Source organism: Arachis hypogaea, chromosome 17 (assembly GCF_003086295.3).
Source record: "Arachis hypogaea cultivar Tifrunner chromosome 17, arahy.Tifrunner.gnm2.J5K5, whole genome shotgun sequence".
Taxonomy (NCBI): domain Eukaryota; kingdom Viridiplantae; phylum Streptophyta; class Magnoliopsida; order Fabales; family Fabaceae; genus Arachis; species Arachis hypogaea.
The window spans coordinates 51,683,362-51,697,165 of NC_092052.1; the positions used below are offsets into that span (position 1 = coordinate 51,683,362).

The 13,804-nt window shown below is 39.8% G+C and overlaps 1 non-coding gene across 1 annotated transcript; it reads right to left on the reverse strand.

The window, feature by feature from the left end:
• Nucleotides 1-6,375: 6,375 nt before the first annotated feature.
• On the reverse strand, nucleotides 6,376-6,483 carry LOC112768906 (small nucleolar RNA R71). The gene has a single exon (XR_003186282.1). It is a non-coding gene; the product is annotated as a small nucleolar RNA R71 (small nucleolar RNA).
• Nucleotides 6,484-13,804: the final 7,321 nt, after the last annotated feature.

A 13,804-nucleotide genomic window follows, 5' to 3' on the forward strand; every position in this document is an offset into this window, starting at 1 on the left:
TTCTTAGTTGAACCGGCTTGCCCTTGGAGTCAATCTTCCATTGAGCTTCTTCCACACATATGTCCATGAGGACTTGGTCCAACCTTTGATTAAAGTTGACCCTTCTAGTGTAGGGGCGTGCATCTCCTTGCATTATAAGCAAGTTAAACGCCAACCTCACATTTTCCGGACTAAAATCTAAGTATTTCCCCCGAACCATTGTGAGATAATTCTTTGGGTTCGGGTTCTTACTTTGATCATGGTTTCTAGTGATCTATGCATTGGCATAGAACTCTTGAACCATTAGGATGCCGACTTGTTGGATGGGGTTTGTTAGAACTTCCCAACCTCTTCTTTGGATTTCATGTCGGATCTCCGGATACTCATTTCTCTTGAGCTTGAAAGGGACCTCGGGGATCACCTTCTTCTTGACCACAACATCATAGAAGTGGTCTTGATGAGCTTTGGAGATGAATCTTTCCATCTCCCATGACTCGGAGGAGGAAGCTTTTGTCTTCCCTTTCCCTTTTCTAGAGGATTCTCCGGTCTTGGGTGCCATCAATGGTAATGGAAAAACAAAAAGCTTATGCTTTTACCACACTAAACTTAGAATATTGCTCGCCCTCGAGCAAGAGAAGAAAGAATAGATATAGAAGAAGAAGAAATGGAGAAGAGGGAGAGAGAGATGTGTTTCGGCCAAGGAGGGGAAGAGAGGGTTGTTTTGTTTGAAAATGAAGAAGAATGGAGGCCTTTATATAGGGAAGGGAGGGTGGGTAAGGTTCGGCCATATAGGGTGGGTTTGGGTGGGAAATTGATTTTGAATTTTGAAGGTAGGTGGAGTTTATGAGGTAGGTTTATGGGGAAGAGTGGATGGATGTGAGTGGTGAAGTGGTGATAGGGAAGAGAGATTGAGGTGATTGGTAAAGAGTTTTGGGGAACAGTATTTATGGGATTGTGTGAAAGAGGGGTGAGAAGAAGTGAGTGGAGGTAGGAGGTGATCCTGTGGGGTCCACAGATCCTGAGGTGATCCTGTGGGGTCCACAGATCCTGAGGTGTTCAAGGATTTACAACCTTGCACCAAATTAGGCATGCAAAATGCCCCTGCACACAACTCTGGGCGTTCAGCGCCAGATTGGTGCTTGTTCTGGGGGTTGAACGCCCATTTGTTGCCCATTTCTGGCGTTGAACGCCAGAACCATGCTTGTTCTGGGCGTTCAGCGCTAGCTCTTCTCCAGGGTGCAATTCTGGCGTTCAAACGCCCAGATGCTGCCCCTTTCTGGCGTTCAGCGCCAGAACCATGCCCTGTTCTGGCGTTGAACGCCCAAAACGTGCTTCTTACTGGCGTTTAAACGCCAGTAAGGTCTTCTTCCAGGGTGTGATTTTTTTTGCTGTTTTTGATTCTGCTTTTAATTTTTCTATTTTTTTCGTGACTTCACATGATCATGAACCTAATAAAACATGAAAAACAATGAAGATTAGATAAATAAACATTGGGTTGCCTCCCAACAAGCGCTTCTTTAATGTCAATAGCTTGACAGTGGGCTCTCATGGAGCCTCACAGATGTGCAGAGCTTTATTGAGACCTCCCAACACTAAACTTAGAGTTTGGATATGGGGGTTTGACACCAAACTTAGAGTTTGGTTGTGGCCTCCCAACACCAAACTTAGAGTTTGACTGTGGGGGCTTTGTTTGACTCTGCTTTGAGAGAAGCTTTTTATGCTTCCTCTCCATGGATGCAGAGAGAGATCCTTGAGTTGTAAACACAAGGTTGTCCTCATTTATTTGAAGGATCAATTCTCCTCTGTCCACATCAATCACAGCTCTTGCTGTGGCTAGGAAAGGTCTTCCTAGGATGATGGATTCATCCTCAGCCTTCCCAGTATCTAGGACTATCAAATCAGCAGGGATGTAAAGGCCTTCAACCTTTACTAACACGTCCTCTACTTGTCCATAGGCCTGTTTTCTAGAACTGTCTGCCATCTCTAATGAGATTTTAGCAGCTTGCACCCCAAAGATTCCCAGTTTCTCTATTACAGAGAGGGGCATGAGGTTTATCCCTGAACCAAGGTCACATAGAGCCTTAAAGATCATGGTGCCTATGGTACAAGGTATTAAGAACTTTCTAGGATCCTGTTTCTTCTGAGGCAATGTCAGTTGATCCAGATCACTTAGTTCATTGGTGAACAAGGGAGGTTCATCTTCCCAAGTATCAATGCCAAATAATTTGGCATTTAGCTTCATGATTGCACCAAGGAACTTGGCAGCTTGCTCTTCAATAACATCCTCATTCTCTTCAGAAGAGGAATACTCATCAGAGCTCATGAATGGCTGATGAGCGGATAATTTATATGCTTTTTGGCATTATTTTTAGTATGTTTCTAGTAGGATCTAGTTACTTTTAGGGATGTTTTCATTAGTTTTTATGTTAAATTCACATTTCTAGACTTTACTATGAGTTTGTGTGTTTTTTTGTGATTTCAGGTATTTTATGGCTGAAATTGAGGGACTTGAGCAAAAATCAGATTCAGAGGTTGAAGAAGGATTGCTGATGTTGTTGGATTCTGACCTCCCTGCACTCAAAATAGATTTTCTAGAGCTACAGAACTCAAAATGGCGCGCTTCCAATTGCGTTGGAAAGTAGACATCCAGAGCTTTTCAGAATTATATAATAGTCCATACTTTACCCGAGTTTAGATGACGTAAATTGGCGTTCAATGCCAGCTCTCTGCCCAATTCTGGCGTCCAGCGCCAGAAACAAGCTGCAAAGTGGAGTTCAACGCCCAAACTGGCACAAAAGCTGGCGTTCAACTCCAAGAAGGACCTCTACATGTGAAACACTCAAGCTCAGCCCAAGCACATACCAAGTGGGCCCCGGAAGTGGATTTATGCATCAATTACTTACTTCTGTAAACCCTAGTGACTAGTTTATTATAAATAGGACTTTTTACTATTGTATTAGACATCTTTGAACATCTTGGAACATCTTTGGACGCCTGGTTCTTAGATCAGAGGGGCTGGCCTCTCGGCCATGCCTGGACCTTCACTTATGTATTTTCATACGGTAGAGTTTCTGCACTCCATAGATTAAGGTGTGGAGCTCTGCTGTTCCTCAAAGATTAATGCAAAGTACTACTGTTTTTCTATTCAATTCATCTTATTTCGCTTCTAAGATATTCATTCGTACTTCAACCTAAATGTGATGAACGTGACAATCATCATCATTCCCCATGAACGCGTGCCTGACAACTACTTCCGTTCTACTTTCGATTGAATGAGTGTCTCTTGGATCTCTTAATCAGAATCTTCGTGGTGTAAGCTAGAATGATGGCGGCATTCAAGAGAATCCGGAAAGTCTAAACTTTGTCTATGGTATTCCGAGCAGGATTCAATGATTGAATGACTGTGACGAGCTTCAAACTCGCGAGTGCTGGGCGTTAGTGACAGACGCAAAAGGAGGGTGAATCCTATTCCAGCATGATCGAGAACCGACAGATGAATAGCCGTGCCGTGACAGGGTGTGTTGACCATTTTCACTGAGAGGAGGGGATGTAGCCACTGACAACGGTGATGCCCTTGCATAAAGCCAGCCATGGAAAGGAGTAAGACTGATTGGATGAAGATAGTAGGAAAGCAGAGATTCAGAGGAAGAAACGCATCTCTATACGCTTATCTGAAATTCTCACCAATGAATTACACAAGTATCTCTATCTTTACTTTTTATTAATTAATATTCGAAAACTCCATAACCATTTTATATCCGCCTGACTGAGATTTACATGGTGACCATAGCTTGCTTCATACGAACAATCTCCGTGGGATCGACCCTTACTCACGTAAGGTTTATTACTTGGACGACCCAGTGCACTTGCTGGTTAGTTATGCGAAGTTGTGAAGATATGTCTAGACCATGGTTCTGTGCATCCGTTGGTGCCATTGCCAGGGAATCAATTTCGAATAACAATTCACAACCTGAGTAACAATTTCGCATACCAAGTTTTTGGCGCCGTTGCCGGGGATTGTTCGAGTTTGGACAACTGACGGTTCATCTTGTTGCTCAGATTAGGTAATTTTCTTTTTGTTCTGTTTTCAAAAATTTTTCAAAAATCTTTCAAAAATTTTTCTTTTGTTTTCGAAAAAAAAAATTTAATAAAAATAATGTTTTCAAAAATAAATTATTCTATGGCTTCAAAGCTTTCACGAATGAATTCTAGAGTTTCATGGTAACGTGTTGAATCCTATCTGGCTGTAAAGCCATACCCAAACTCCTTTGGGATTGGTCTTCAACTAATCACCTCAATGGATGTAAATCCATTCTAAAGCTTGACTGGCTATTAAGCCATGTCTAACCCTCAGATCGGAGCTTTAGACTAAAGAGTACAAGATTCCTGGAATTCATATTAAAGATTTTGAAATCCTTATTTTTCTTTTTCAAAATGATTTTCGAAAAAAATTAAAAGAAAATACAAAAAAAAAATCATAAAATCATAAAAATAAAAAATATTTCATGTTTGAGTCTTGAGTCAAGTTGAAAGTTTGGTGTCAATTGCATATTCATCTTGCATTTTTCGAAAATTCATGCATTCATAGTGTTCTTCATGATCTTCAAGTTGTTCTTGGTAAGTCTTCTTGTTTGATCTTTGCATTTGCATGTTTTGTGTCTTTTCTTGTTTTTCATATGCATTCTTGAATTCTTAGTGTTTAAGTATTAAAGAATTCTAAGTTTGGTGTCTTGCATGTTTTCCTTGCATTAAAAATTTTTCAAAAATATGTTCTTGATGTTCATCATGACCTTCATAGTGTTCTTGGTGTTCATCTTGACATTCATAGCATTCTTGCATGCATTCATTGTTTTGATCCATAACTTTCATGCATTGCATCATTTTTCTTGTTTTTCTCTCTCATTATAAAAATTCAAAAAAACAAAAAAAATATCTTTCCCTTTTTCTCTCTCATAAATTCGAAAATTAGATTTGACTTTTTCAAAAATTTTTAAAATCTAGTTGTTTTCATGAGTCAAATCAAAATTTTCAATTTGAAAATCTTATCTTTTTCAAAATCTTTTTCAAAAAATCAAATCTTTTTCATTTTTCTTAGTTATTTTCGAAAATTTTAAAAAAATATTTTTCAAAAATATTTTTCTTATTTTTATATCAAATTTTCAAAAATAACAATAACAATTAATGTTTTGATTCAAAAATTTCAAGTTTGTTACTTGCTTGTTAAGAAAGATTCAAACTTTGAGTTCTAGAATCATATCTTATGATTTCTTGTGAATCAAGTCATTAATTGTGATTTTAAAAATCAAATCTTTTTCAAAACTAATTTCAATCATATCTTTTCAAAAATATCTTCTTATCTTATCTTTTTCAAAAATTTGATTTCAAAATATCTTTTCTAACTTCTTATCTTCTTATCTTTTCAAAATTGATTTTCAAAATTTGTTTCAACTAACTAACTAACATTTTGTTTGTTTCTTACCTTCTTCAAAACCACCTAACTAACTCTCTCTCTCTAATTTTCGAAAATATCTTCCCTCTTTTTCAAAATTTCTTTTTAATTAACTAATTATTTTAATTTTTGATTTTTATTTTCGAAAAATCACTAACCTTTTTCAAAAACTATTTTCAAAAATCACTAACTCTTTTTCTAAAAATATTTTTTGAAAATTCTTCTCCCTCATCCTATTCTATTTATTTATTCATCTACTAACATCTCTTCCTCACATCACTTACCAAATTTGAACCCCTTCTCATATCTGTGTTCGAATTTTTTCTTCTTTTCTTCTTCTACTAACAATAAGGAACCTCTTTACTGTGACATAAAGGATCCCTCTTCTTTTCTTTCTCTCTTCTCTTTCTTATGAGCAGGGACAAAGAAAAAGGCATTCTTGTTGAAGCTGATCCAGAACCTGAAAGAACTCTGACGAAAAAACTAAGAGAAGCTAAATTACAACAATCCAGAGACAACCTTATTGAAAATTTCGAACAAGTAAAGGAGATGGCAGCCGAACCCAACAACAATAATGCAAGGATAATGCTTGGTGACTTTACTGCACCTAATTCCAATTTACATGGAAGGAGCATCTCCATCCCTACCATTGGAGCAAACAATTTTGAGCTGAAACCTCAGCTAGTTTCTCTGATGCAGCAGAACTGCAAGTTTCATGGACTTCCATCTGAAGATCCTTTTCAATTCTTAACTGAATTCTTGCAGATCTGTGATACTGTTAAGACTAATGGTGTAAATCCTGAAGTCTACAGGATCATGCTTTTCCCATTTACTGTAAGAGACAGAGCTAGAATATGGTTGGACTCTCAACCTAAGGATAGCTGAACTCTTGGGATAAGCTGGTCACGGCTTTCTTAGCCAAGTTCTTTCCTCCTCAAAAGCTGAGCAAGCTTAGAGTGGATGTTCAAACCTTCAAACAAAAAGATGGTGAATCCCTCTATGAAGCTTGGGAAAGATACAAACAGTTGACCAAAAAGTGTCCTTCTGACATGCTTTCAGAATGGACCATCCTGGATATATTTTATGATGGTTTATCTGAGCTATCAAAGATGTCATTGGACACTTCTGCAGGTGGATCCATTCACCTAAAGAAAACGCCTGCAGAAGCTCAAAGACTCATTGACATGGTTGCTAATAACCAGTTTATGTACACTTCTGAGAGGAATCCTGTGAGTAGTGGGATGCCTATGAAGAAGGGAGTTCTTGAAATTGATACTCTGAATGCCATACTGGCTCAGAATAAAATATTGACCCAGCAAGTCAATATGATCTCTCAGAGTCTGAATGGAATGCAAGCTGCATCCAACAGTACTCAAGAGGCATCTTCTGAAGAAGAAGCCTATGATCCTGAGAACCCTATAATAGCAGAGGTAAATTACTTAGGTGAACCTTATGGAAACACCTATAACTCAACATGGAGAAATCATCCAAATTTCTCATGGAAGGATCAAAAGCCTCAACAAGGCTTTAATAATGGTGGAAGAAACAGGTTTAGCAATAGCAAGCCTTTTTCATCATCCACTCAGCAACAGACAGAGAATTCTGAGCAGAATCTATCTAGCTTAGAAAATTTAGTCTCTGATCTATCTAAGGCCACTGTGAGTTTCATGAATGAAACAAGGTCTTCCATTAGAAATTTGGAAGCACAAGTGGGCCAGCTGAGTAAAAGGATCACTGAAATCCCTCCTAGTACTCTCCCAAGCAATACAGAAGAAAATCTAAAAGGAGAGTGCAAGACCATTGACATAACCAAAATGGCCGAACCCAAAGAGGGAGAGAAGGACGTGAATCCCAAGGAGGAAGACCTCTTGGGACGTCCAGTGATCAATAAGGAGCTTCCCTCTGAGGAACCAAAGGAATCTGAAACTCATCTAGAGACCATAGAGATTCCATTGAACCTCCTTATGCCATTCATGAGCTCTGATGAGTATTCTTCTTCTGAAGAGAATGAGGATGTTACTGAAGAGCAAGTTGCCAAGTTCCTTGGTGCAATCATGAAGCTGAATGCCAATTTATTTGGTAATGAGACTTGGGAAGATGAACCTCCCTTTTTCACTAATGAACTAAGTGATCTGGATCAACTGACATTGCCTCAGAAGAGACAGGATCCTGGAAAGTTCATAATACCTTGTACTATAGGCACCATGATCTTTAAGGCTCTGTGTGACCTTGGTTCAGGGATAAACCTCATGCCTCTCTCTGTAATAGAGAAACTGGGAATCTATGGGGTACAAGCTGCTAAAATCTCATTAGAGATGGCAGACAACTCAAGAAAATAGGCTTATGGACAAGTAGAGGACGTGTTAGTGAAGATTGAAGGCCTTTACATCCCTACCAATTTCATAGTCTTGGATACTGGAAAGGAAGAGAATGAATCCATCATCCTAGGAAGACCTTTCCTAGCCACAGCAAGAGCTGTGATTGATGTTGACAGAGGTGAATTAGTCCTTCAATTGAATGGGGACTCCCTTGTGTTTACAACTCAAGGTCATCTTTCTGTCAACATGGAGAGGAAGCATAAAAAGCTTCTCTCAAAACAGAGTCAACTAGAGCCCCGACAGTCAAACTCTAAGTTTGGTGTTGGGAGGCCACAACCAAATTCTAAGTTTGGTGTTGAACTCCCATATCCAAACTCTAAGTTTGGTGTTGGAGAGTCTCAACAATGCTCTGAACATCTATGAGGCTCCATGAGAGCCCACTGTCAAGCTATTGACATTAAAGAAGCGCTTGTTGGGAGGCAACCCAATTTTTATTTATCTAACTATATTCTTCTTAGTTATATGTCTTTATAGGTTCATGATCATGTGGAGTCACAAAATAAATATAAAAATTGAAAATGGAATCAAAAACAGCAGAAGAAAAATCACACCCTGGAGGAAGCACCTGTCTGGCGTTCAACGCCAGAACAGAGCATGGTTCTGGCACTGAACGCCCAAAATGGGCAGTATCTGGGTGCTGAACGCCCAAAATGGGCAGCATCTGGGCGCTGGACGCCAGAACTGCACCCTGGAGAGAAGCTGGCACTGAACGCCCAGAACAAGCATGGTTCTGGCGTTCAACGCCAAAAATAGGCAACAAATGGGCATTGAACGCCCAAAATGGGCACCAACCTGGCGCTGAACGCCCAGAGTTGCGTGCAAGGGCATTTTACATGCCTAATTTGGTGCAAGGTTGTAAATCCTTGAACACCTCAGGATCTGTGGACCCCATAGGATCCCCACCTATCTCCACTCACTTCTTCTTACCCCTCTTTTACACAATCCCATAAACACTCTTCCCCAAAACCCTTCACCAATCACCTCAATCTCTTTTCCCCATCACCTCTTCACCACTCACATCTATCCACTCTTCCCCATAAACCTACCTCATAAACTCCACCTACCTTCAAAATTCAAAACCAATTTCCCACCCAAACCCACCCTAAATGGCCGAACCTTAACCCCCCTCCCTCCCCTATATATAGCCCTCCATCCTTCCTTATTTTCACATAACACAACCCTCTCTTCTCTACTTGGCCGAAACACACTTCACCCCTCTTCTCCATATTTTCTTCTTCTTCTTCATCTAATCCTTTTTTTTCTCACTCGAGGGCGAGCAATATTCTAAGTTTGGTGTGGTAAAAGCATAAGCTTTTTGTTTTTCCATTACCATTGATGGCACCTAAGACCGGAGAATCCTCTAGAAAAGGGAAAGGGAAGACAAAAACTTCCACCTCCGAGTCATGGAAGATGGAAAGATTCATCTCCAAAGCTCATCAAGACCACTTCTATGATGTTGTGACCAAGAAGGTGATCCCCGAGGTCCCTTTCAAACTCAAAAGAAATGAGTATCCGGAGATCCAACATGAAATTCAAAGAAGAGGTTGGAAAGTTCTAACAAACCCCATCCAACAAGTCGGCATCCTAATGGTTCAAGAGTTCTATGCCAATGCATGGATCACTAGGAACCATGATCAAAGTAAGAACCCGAATCCAAAGAATTATGTTACAATGGTTCGGGGGAAATACTTAGATTTTAGTCCGAAAAATGTGAGGTTGGCGTTTAACTTGCCTATGATGCAAGGAGATGAACGCCCCTACACTAGAAGGGTCAACTTTAATCAAAGGTTGGACCAAGTCCACATGGACATATGTGTGGAAGGAGCTCAATGGAAGATTGACTCCAAAGGCAAGCCGGTTCAACTGAGAAGACTGGACCTCAAGCCTGTGGCTAGAGGATGGTTGGAGTTCATCCAACGCTCCATTATCCCCACTAGCAACCGATCTGAAGTTACTGTGGATAGGGCCATCATGATCCATAGCATCATGATTGGAGAGGAAGTAGAAGTTCATGAAGTCATCTCCCTTGAACTCTACAAAATAGCCGAAAAATCCTCCCCCATGGCAAGGCTAGCTTTTCCTCATCTTATTTGCCATCTATGTTACTCAGCTGGAGCTTTCATAGAAGGAGACATTCACATTGAGGAAGAGAAGCCCATCACTAAGAAAAAGATGGAGCAAGCAAGAGAGCCCATTCATGGAGCTCAAGAGGCGCATGAAGCTCATCACCATGAGATCCCGGAGATGCCTCAAATGCATTTTCCTCCACAAAACTACTGGGAGCAAATCAACACCTCCCTAGGAGAATTAAGTTCCAACATGGGACAACTAAGGGTGGAACATCAAGAGCACTCCATCATCCTTCATGAAATAAGAGAAGATCAAAAAGCAATGAGGGAGGAGCAACAAAGACAAGGAAGAGACATAGAAGAGCTCAAGGACATCATTGGTTCCTCAAGAAGGAAATGCCACCATCACTAAGGTGGATTCATTCCTTGTTCTTATTTCTTCTGTTTTTCGTTTTCTATGTTATGTACTTATCTATGTTTGTGTCTTCATTACATGATCATTAGTAGTTAGTAACTTTGTCTTAAAGTTATGAATGTCCTATGAATCCATCACCTCTCTTAAATGAAAAATGTTTTAATTCAAAAGAACAAGAAATACATGAGTTTCGAATTTATCCTTGAACTTAGTTTAATTATATTGATGTGGTGACAATGCTTCTTGTTTTCTGAATGAATGCTTGAACAGTGCATATGTCTTTTAAAGTTGTTGTTTAAGAATGTTAAATATGTTGGCTCTTGAAAGAATAATGACTAGGAGACATGTTATTTGATAATCTGAAAAATCATAAAAATGATTCTTAAAGCAAGAAAAAGCAGCAAAGAGCAAAGCTTGCAGAAAAAAAAATAGGCGAAAAAAAAAATAGAAAGAAAAAGCAAGCAGAAAAAGCCAAAGCTCTTAAAACCAAGAGGCAAGAGCAAAAAGCCAATAACCCTTAAAACCGAAAGGCAAGGGCAAATAAAAAAGGATCCCAAGGCTTTGAGCATCAGTGGATAGGAGGGCCTAAAGGAATAAAATCCTGGCCTAAGCGGCTAAACCAAGTTGTCCCTAACCATGTGCTTGTGGCATGTAGGTGTCAAGTGAAAACTTGAGACTGAGCGGTTAAAGTCAAGGTCCAAAGCAAAAAAAAAAAGAGTGTGCTTAAGAACCCTGAACACCTCTAATTGGGGACTTTAGCAAAGCTGAGTCACAATCTAAAAAGGTTCACCCAATTATGTGTCTGTGGCATTTATGTATCCGGTGGTAATACTGGAAAACAAAGTGCTTAGGGCCACGGCCAAGACTCATAAAATAGCTGTGTTCAAGAATCATCATACTGAACTAGGAGAATCAATAACACTATCTGAACTCTGAGTTCCTATAGATGCCAATCATTCTGAACCTCAATGGATAAAGTGAGATGCCAAAACTATTCAAGAGGCAAAAAGTTATAAGTCCCGCTCATTTGATTGGAGCTATGTTTCATTGATAGTTTGGGATTTATAGTATATTCTCTTCTTTTTATCCTATTTGATTTTTAGTTGCTTGGGGACAAGCAACAATTTAAGTTTGGTGTTGTGATGAGCGGATAATTTATACGCTTTTTGGCATTGTTTTTAGTATGTTTCTAGTAGGATCTAGTTACTTTTAGGGATGTTTTCATTGGTTTTTATGTTAAATTCACATTTCTAGACATTACTATGAGTTTTTGTGTGTTTCTGTGATTTCAGGTATTTTATGGTTGAAATTGAGGGACTTGAGCAAAAATCAGATTCAGAGGTTGAAGAAGGACTGCTGATGTCGTTGGATTCTGACCTCCCTGCACTCAAAATGGATTTTCTGGAGCTAAAGAACTCAAACTGGCGCGCTTCTAATTGAGTTGGAAAGTAGACATCCAGGGCTTTTCAGCAATATATAATAGTCCATACTTTGCCCGAGTTTAGATGACGCAAACTGGCGTTCAACGCCAGCTCTCTGCCCAATTCTGGCGTTCAGCGCCAGAAACAAGCTGCAAAGTGGAGTTCAACGCCCAAACTGGCCCAAAAGTTGGCGTTCAACTCCAAGAAGGACCTCTACACGTGCAACACTCAAGCTCAGCCCAAGCACACACCAAGTGGGCCCCGAAAGTGGATTTATGCATCAATTACTTACTTCTGTAAACCCTAGTGACTAGTTTATTATAAATAGGACTTTTTACTATTGTATTAGACATCTTTGAACATCTTGGAACATCTTTGGATGCCTAGTTCTTAGATCAGAGGGGCTGGCCTCTCGGCCATGCCTGGACCTTCACTTATGTATTTTCATACGGTAGAGTTTCTGCACTCCATAGATTAAGGTGTGGAGCTCTGCTGTTCCTCAAAGATTAATGCAAAATACTACTGTTTTTCTATTCAATTCATCTTATTTCGCTTCTAAGATATTCATTCGCACTTCAACCTGAATGTGATGAACGTGACAATCATCATCATTCCCCATGAACGCGTGCCTGACAACCACTTCCGTTCTACTTTCGATTGAATGAGTGTCTCTTGGATCTCTTAATCAGAATCTTCGTGGTGTAAGCTAGAATGATGGCGGCATTCAAGAGAATCCAGAAAGTCTAAACCTTGTCTGTGGTTTTCCGAGTAGGATTCAATGTTTGAATGACTGTGACGAGCTTCAAACTCGCGAGTGCTGGGCGTTAGTGACAGACGCAAAAGGAGGGTGAATCCTATTCCAGCATGATCGAGAACCGACAGATGAATAGCCGTGCCGTGACAGGGTGCGTTTACCATTTTCACTGAGAGGAGGGGATGTAGCCACTGACAACGGTGATGCCCTTGCATAAAGCCAGCCATGGAAAGGAGTAAGACTGATTGGATGAAGATAGCAGGAAATCAGAGATTCAGAGGAACAAATGCATCTCTATACGCTTATCTGAAATTCTCACCAATGAATTACATAAGTATCTCTATCTTTACTTTTTATTAATTAATATTCGAAAACTCCATAACTATTTTATATCTGCCTGACTGAGATTTACAATGTGACCATAGCTTGCTTCATACCAACAATCTCCGTGGGATCGACCTTTACTCACGTAAGGTTTATTATTGGACGACCAGTGCACTTGCTGGTTAGTTATGCGAAGTGGAAGATATGTCGAGACCATGGTTCTGTGCATCCGTTTTTGGTTCCATTGCCAGGGAATCAATTTCGAATATCAATTCACAACCTGAGTAACAATTTCACATACCAAGGCATAAGGAGGTTCAATGGAATCTCTATGGTCTCTAGATGAGTCTCTGATTCCTTTGGTTCCTCAGAGGGAAACTCCTTATTGATCACTGGACGTCCCAGGAGGTCTTCCTCCTTGGGATTCACGTTCTCTCCTTCCCTTACAGGTTCGGCCATGGTAATTAATTCAATGACCTTGCACTCTCCTTTTGGATTTTCTTCTGTATTGCTTGGGAGAGTACTAGGAGGGATTTCAGTGATCCTTTTACTCAGCTGGCCCACTTGTGCTTCTAAATTTCTAATGGAAGACCTTGTTTCATTCATGAAACTTACAGTGGCCTTAGATAGATCAGAGACTAAGTTTGCTAAATTAGAGGTATTTTGTTCAGAGTTCTCTGTCTGTTGCTGAGTGGATGATGGAAAAGGTTTATTATTGTTAAACCTGTTTCTTCCACCATTATTAAAGCCTTGTTGAGGCTTTTGCTGATCCTTCCATGAGAGATTTGGATGATTTCTCCATGATGGATTATAGGTGTTTCCATAAGGTTCACCTAAGTAATTTACCTCTGCTATTGCAGGGTTCTCAGGATCATAAGCTTCTTCTTCAGAAGAAGCCTCTGAGTACTGTTGGATGCAGCTTGCATTCCATTCAGATCTGAGAATCACGTGGAAAGGCCTCGGGATTTTTTTTTTTTTTTTTTTTTTTTTTTTTTTTTTTTTTTTTTTTTTTTTT